The 7,111-nt window shown below is 45.2% G+C and overlaps 1 pseudogene; it reads left to right on the top strand.

Annotated features, from left to right (window-relative positions):
- The first annotated feature begins 2,873 nt into the window (after positions 1–2,873).
- LOC116309940 lies at positions 2,874–6,876 on the top strand (annotated as a pseudogene).
- The last annotated feature ends 235 nt before the right edge of the window (positions 6,877–7,111 follow it).

Raw genomic sequence — 7,111 nt, 5'->3', positions numbered from 1 at the left:
CTTTATCCTCAAGTCACAAGTCAAGTCTCAAGTAAAGTCAAGCAAGTCAGAGTCAAGTCGCAAGTCAAGACAGACAACTTTCAAGTCAAGTCCCAAGTCCGAAACTTTGAATTTCAAGTCCTTTCAAGTCTTTTTTTTAACCCTCTGGGGTCCCGAAAGGAGCCAGTTGAGGTGGTTCGGGCATCTGACAAGGATGCCTCCTGGGCGCCTCCTAGGTGAGGTGTTCCGGGCATGTCCCACCGGGAGGAGGCCCCGGGGCAGACCCAGGACACGCTGGAGAGATTATATCTCTCGGCTGGCCTGGGAACGCCTTGGTGTTCCCCCGGATAAGCTGGAGGAGGTGGCTGGGGAGAGGGAGGTCTGGGCTTCTCTGCTTAGGCTGCTGCCCCCGCGACCCGGCCTCGGATAAAGCGGATGAAGATGGATGGATGGATGGGTCCCGGGTATAATTGGCCGTTCTTGACTACTTTTGATTTTACTTCTATATTTCACTTTTAAAATATGTTTTTCTTGCCTTGTTTGGTATCATTATTTACAGCACAACCTCAAATATCTGAAATTTGAGTTATTTTTCATTTTGGTATACTATATTAGCACAGTTGATCTAAATTCAGACAAAAATTCAGAATCCGAGTAGAAAAAAGTTATATTTTTTACATGTTTAACGAATCATTTTCATAACTTGAAATGCAAATAGAAATTGTACATTTCTAAAATTATGCACAAATTTTGCAAACAACAAAGTTATATGGTACTATTTACCTAAAAAATGCAGCCAAGGCCTCAGGCGTTTTTTATATAACCATTTAAATCTATTTACAGAACAATCAGGTGTGCTGCATCAAATAAGAAGGCACACAAATTATTTGTGCCAGTCCAAAAATGTAGTTTGTGTTCAGTATAAGACAGAGGAGAACACCACAGGCCTAAACCCTGCAGGTCTGACAACTGGAGGTGCAACAGTCCAGTTTTCTATGTGGAGACAGCGTTTACACTGGAATCTGCCTTTGACAGCTTTTTTTAGATCAAATATGAAATTCAGCAGTCTAACCGACACACAATACAAAACAATAACTACACAACAAACTAACTATAGCCTCCAAACACGCTAAACGTCACTAATGTCTCACATATGAAAACTCTCTCTCTCTTTCTTTTCGCTCGCCCGCTTTCCGTCATGGGTGTCACTCCTAAAACTTCCCTTCTCCCTAAACAACCAAATGTCACATGTTGCCTTATCATTTTTTTGATTGGCTGACATGGTAAACTCTAACACCAATAGGGAAGGGGTGTTTTTCTTTTCTTTTTCACTCGCAAGTGGAGAGCGTATGCTAGGCTGTCTGTAGAAAACGCCGCTTTTGTCTAGCATCCCTGTTGAGAATAACCTTTGCAAATAAACAACAGCTAATAATATAAGATCAAAGTATTTTATTTGATGTATTGACATAAATGACAGAAGAAAAAGGCCATGTATAGCAGGACTACTCAATTACACACTAAGGTGGGCCAGATTTTCTAACCAAAAAAAAAAATTTTCCCTGGCTCAGACATGCAAAAGTTAAACACGACCATACACTAATTGCAAATTAAACACAGTGATTTTGAATTGTGATGTGATGGTAAAATAAATATTTGTCAGTCTAAACTGGGTTAAATCTACGGGGTTAATGATGGGGAGGAGACGGAGAGAGACTGAGTACAGCTACAGAACCCACTTTCTGAAACGGACCCTGCTCACCATTCACCGACAATTCTGAGCTAACAAGTTGCATGTTATTCTTGGATGCGCTTGCAGGACCGGATTTAAAATAGCATGACAAACATATCATACCTGTTAAAGCCAAACAGTATCATCAACGTAGCCCGAAAAACATTTGCTAATAAGATGAAGTTAGCTAAGTCAGCTGTCTCATCGTAGCAAAAAAAAAAAAAAAAAAAAAAAGCACCACCTACCGTTCTTTATGCAACTTCAAATGTCGGACAAAGTTGGAAGTTGTTCCATCTCCGCCTGTGATTCTCTTCTTGCATGTTTTGCATATTGCATTTCGTTTTTGTTGACTACTTCGTTGTTTATGTACCCGAAAGAAATTACTCTTGGAAGGATTTTTTTTGGCTCGAGCGCTTTTTGTTCTTGTTTTTTCAAATCTGGTTAATTTGATTGGCTGTGCTACAGCCCACGCTCACATACATACGGAGTGTGGTAAGAATGAATGAATGAATAAAGCGAATTCATGGTCCGCACTTTTTATATAATATGTATGTTAAATTTTAGATTTGGGTAAAATATCAAGTCTTTTCAAGTAAACAGGTTCAAGTCCAATTCAAGTCCCAAGTCACTGGTGTAAAAGTCCAAGTCAAGTCCAAGTCTTACAACCTTTTTTCAAGTCAAGTCTAAAGTCATAAAATTAATGACTCGAGTCTGACTCGAGTCCAAGTCATGTGACTCGAGTCCACACCTCTGCTCGTTAGCTAGTCAAATTAGGATAAGTAACATTTATGTTAAACACATTCAATAAGACTACACTGAGGTTGGTCAGCTGGAATGTGAAAGGCCTCGGTAATCCTGTAAAAAGGGCTAAGGTTCTTGCACACTGTTATGTTGTGGCAGGGATTTGTCCACCAGGGGGCAACAGTTGTTGGAGAGTTTTCAGTCTGTGGGGCGCAGGCCCCGTCTCCCGCAATAAAAGAAGTAACTGTGAGTTAAACATGGTCTCCGTGGTCCCTTAATCCTAGGATATTACATATGGCGACGAGGGTAAAAGCCAGGTGTTGCTGTGAAGTTACGCCGTGATAAGTGACTTATGAAGTGAGGTTGGCAAGTGGTACAGCGATAGCATCTGTTGGAAGCGGAGCGTAACCCTTGGTGTGGAATAATGGCTACCACAGTGGGCTCGGTGGCACCGTTCGACAGCGAGCTGCAATCCTGGGAGGAGTATTGTGAGATTTTGGATTACTTCTTTGTGGCGAATGATATTAAGGAGGAGGAGAAGAAGCGAGCGGTACTGTTGAGTTGCGTGGGCGCACAGACCTATGCCCTGATTAGGAACCTACTCAGTCCGGTCAAGCCAGGGGATCGTTCTTATGCTGAGTTGGTGGGATTGTTGAACAATCATTTTCACCCTAAGCCGAGTGAAATTGTGCAGCGGTGGAAGTTTAACACACGGAATAGAAGGCCGGAGGAAAGTGTGGGCGATTATGTAGCGGAGCTGAGGAAGCTCGCACAGGACTGTAACTTTGGAGATTCCCTGACGGTGATGCTGCGGGATCGTTTAGTGTGTGGAATAAGCGACGACAGGATACAGCGCAGATTGTTAGCAGAGGATTCGCTAACGTTTGAAAAGGCGCTGAAGTTTGCTCAAGCAATGGAGGCGGCTAACAGAGACATTGTGGACTTGAAGAGCATGACGGAACAGTCGCGATTCGCTAAAGGATTAGGAGCGGTAAACGAGATGGAGGACGGCGGCTCGACGTCACAACAGGTTATCAGGAAGTGCTACAGATGTGGAGGGGTAAATCATGTGGCCAAGGACTGCAGGTTTGTTTCAGAAAAATGCCACAACTGTGGAAAGGTGGGACACATAAAAAGGGTCTGCCGAATGAAAATGGAACAAAAAGGAGGGCGTGGCAGACAAGGTAAACAGGCCCATTTCTTGGAAGAGGAGAATGTGGACAGTGAGGAAGAAGGAGCTGAAATGCACCACATAAAGGCAAGTAGTGTGACTATGTATAATGTGCATGAGGAGATTAGCATCCCAAGGGAGGAACCCATCAGACAGAAGCTAAAAGTAAATGGACAGAATTTGACATTTGAAGTAGACACAGGCTGTGGCTACACTATCATGTCGAAGGAGTCATTTAAAAAACTTTTTGAAGGCAGTAATGCACCCAAAGTAAGCAAGTGTGGAATCAAACTGAGAACGTATGGAGGCCACAAGGTACCCGTGTGGGGGGCAGCCCAAGTGCAGGTGGAATTCAGAGACAGTAAAAAAAAACTGGATGTGGTGGTGGTTGAAGGGGCTGGAACTAGTTTGATGGGTCGGGGATGGATTAAGGCCCTCCAATTAGACTGGCAACCTGTACATAAGATAGAAGGCAGAGATGATGCCTTACAGCGGATACTGGCCAGACATGAAACAGTGTTTAAGGATGAGTTGGGAACACTAAAGGGGTTTGCAGCAAAGATACATGTAGCCAGTGATGCCAAACCGTGCTTCTATAAGCCCCGATCAGTTCCATTTGCTATGAAAAAGAAAGTGGAGCAGGAACTGGAGAGACTGTTGAAGGAGGAGATCATCCAACCAGTGAAATTCTCAGAGTGGGCCGCACCCATCGTACCCATACTAAAGCCAGACTCCAGCGCCAGAATTTGTGGTGACTACAAGCTGACTGTTAACAAGGTGTCACCTGTAGAACAATACCCCATTCCACGAATGGAGGACATGATAGCGGGCTGGCGGGAGGAGAAAAAAATACACCAAGTTAGATATGAGTCACGCATATCAACAGGTTGTACTTGATGATGAATCTAGAAAGTATGTCACAGTGAACACACACAGGGGTTTGTTTACATACACCAGGTTGCCATTTGGTGTGAGTTCAAGTCCTGCCATTTTTCAGCGCACCATGGAGAGTGTGTTGCAAGGTCTGACCAATGTCGCAGTGTATCTGGATGACATCATCTTGACGGGAAAGAATGACAAAGAACATCTTCAAACACTGGATGGAGTGCTGCAGCGCTTGGAGGAGGCGGGCCTGCGCTTAAAAAAGGAGCAAATGTCAATTCATGGAGAAGGAAGTGACATTTTAGGACATCGGGTGGATAAGACCGGTTTACATCCAGTGCCAGCGAAAGTGAAAGCAGTGCAGGAGGCGCCATCCCCAAAATCAGTGACAGAGCTGAAAGCTTATTTGGGGTTGTTGAACTTCTATAATAAGTTCTTGCCAAACTTGTCCACACTGTTGGCCCCACTGCACAAGCTTCTGAGAAAGGGGGAACCGTGGTGTTGGGGACCAGCACAGGAGAAGGTTTTCTGCAAATCAAAGGAACTGTTGCAGTCAAGCAGTGTATTGGTACACTATGATGAGCAAAAAAATTAATTCTTTCGTGCAATGCCTCCCCTATGGAGTGGGAGCAGTACTAGCTCACCGCATGCCAGATGGTCAGGAAAACCCATTGGGTTTGCATCACGCACCCTGAATGCAGCAGAAAAGAACTACTCACAGCTGGATAAAGAAGGATTGGCTGTAATATTTGGTGTACAGTATTTTCATAAGTACCTGTACGGCCGGAGGTTTATGATTATCACGGATCATAAGCCATTGATAAGTTTGTTTCATGAGTTGAAGGCCGTCCCTCAGATGGCGTCACAGCGGATCATGCGATGGGCGGTGTTATTAAGAGCCTATGAGTATGTCATTAAATACAGAGAAGGCAAAAATAACAGTAATGCTGATGGTCTGAGTCGTCTCCCTCTTCCAGAGAAACTCCCTAAAGAGGTGGCAGCTAAGGACCAGGTGTTGATGGTAGATCAGGACCAGGAGGGAGTGATGTCATCTGAGCAGCTGCAAAGATGGACAACCAAAGATCCCATACTCTCCAGAGTGCGTGAGTATGCTTGGAGAGGATGGCCCACTACGCAGCATCCTGATTTTCAGCCCTACAGACAGAGACAACAGGAGCTGAGTGTGCAGGATGGGTGTGTGCTGTGGGGTGCGAGGGTGGTGATACCAGAACAAGGTCGACGCCCCCTTTTGGAACAGCTACATCAGTCACACCCAGGAATGAGCCGCATGAAGGGCCTGGCCAGAAGCTACATGTGGTGGCCGCATATGGAAAATGACATTGAAGACAAGGTGAGGTCCTGTAGTACATGTCAAGAACATAGGCACAGGCCGCAAGAGGCACCGCTACACCCCTGGGAGTGGCCAGAAAAGCCCTGGAGAAGGATACATATCGATTATGCTGGCCCGTTTTTGGGTAAAATGTTCTTAGTAATAGTGGACGCCCACTCCAAATGGTTAGATGTGTATCCAGTTCCATCCGCTACAGCAGCTGCAACCATAGACTGCCTGAGAAACTGTTTCAGCACGCACGGCCTTCCTGAGATGGTGGTCTCAGACAATGCCCAGTGTTTTGTAAGTGCACAAACTAAAGAGTTCATGGCAAAGAATGGAATCACTCACGTCACCTCCGCTCCATATCACCCAGCATCCAATGGGTTAGCAGAAAGAGCAGTGCAAACGTTTAAAGAACTCATGAAAAAGAGTACTGGAGACACACTGGCAACCAAGTTAAACAGGGCTCTGTTTAGTTACCGAATCACACCACAGTCCACAACAGGGAAGTCTCCCGCTGAGTTGATGATGGGCCGGAAGTTGAGGTGTACTCTTGATCTTATACACCCTGATTTGAAACAGAAAGTGACAGCAAAACAAGATAGCCAAAGACTGTATCATGATAGACATGCCAAGGAGCGCATGTTTGTTATTGGAGACACAGTATATACCAGAAACTATGGCAGAGGACCCAAATGGATACCAGGACTTATACAGGAGATGACAGGGCCGGTTTCCTACTTGGTGATGCTGGGCAATGGGACAGTGGTGAGGCGTCACGTAGATCAGCTGTTTGCCCGCCTGGAGCCGTGCCTGGCAGCAGGAATGCCTGAAGGCCACCCAGGCGAGCCGCCAAAGGCAGCCCCAAACATCAGCGCTGAGACAGGAGACACGGATGAGAGACACATGGAGGTGCAAGTTACACCGGTGGTGAAGCCACATATGGAGAGTAGTGATTCACAGGAATCACCAGCCACTGGGTTACGGCGATCGCAAAGAACCAAGAGACCTCCGGAGCACCTGAGAGACTTTGTGCCGTGATTGATGATAATAAGGAGATTACGGTGAACTGTTATACGTTAACCTAAGACTGTTGGACTAAAGGTTCATTATTACAGAGTGAAATTTCAATAACGGCTGGGGACGGGGTTGTTGTATTTTTAATAAGGTGAAGTTTTTGTTTATGGGTATTTGCTGTAGTCAGTAAAACTACAGAGTAGTTTCAGTTTAAGGGGGGAGGAATGTTATGTTGTGGCAGGGATTTGTCCACCAGGGG

Source organism: Oreochromis aureus, linkage group 2, assembly GCF_013358895.1.
Source record: "Oreochromis aureus strain Israel breed Guangdong linkage group 2, ZZ_aureus, whole genome shotgun sequence".
In the NCBI taxonomy this organism is placed as follows: domain Eukaryota; kingdom Metazoa; phylum Chordata; class Actinopteri; order Cichliformes; family Cichlidae; genus Oreochromis; species Oreochromis aureus.
Note: the sequence above shows the minus strand (reverse complement) of the source record. Positions and strands in the feature narration are given on the sequence as shown.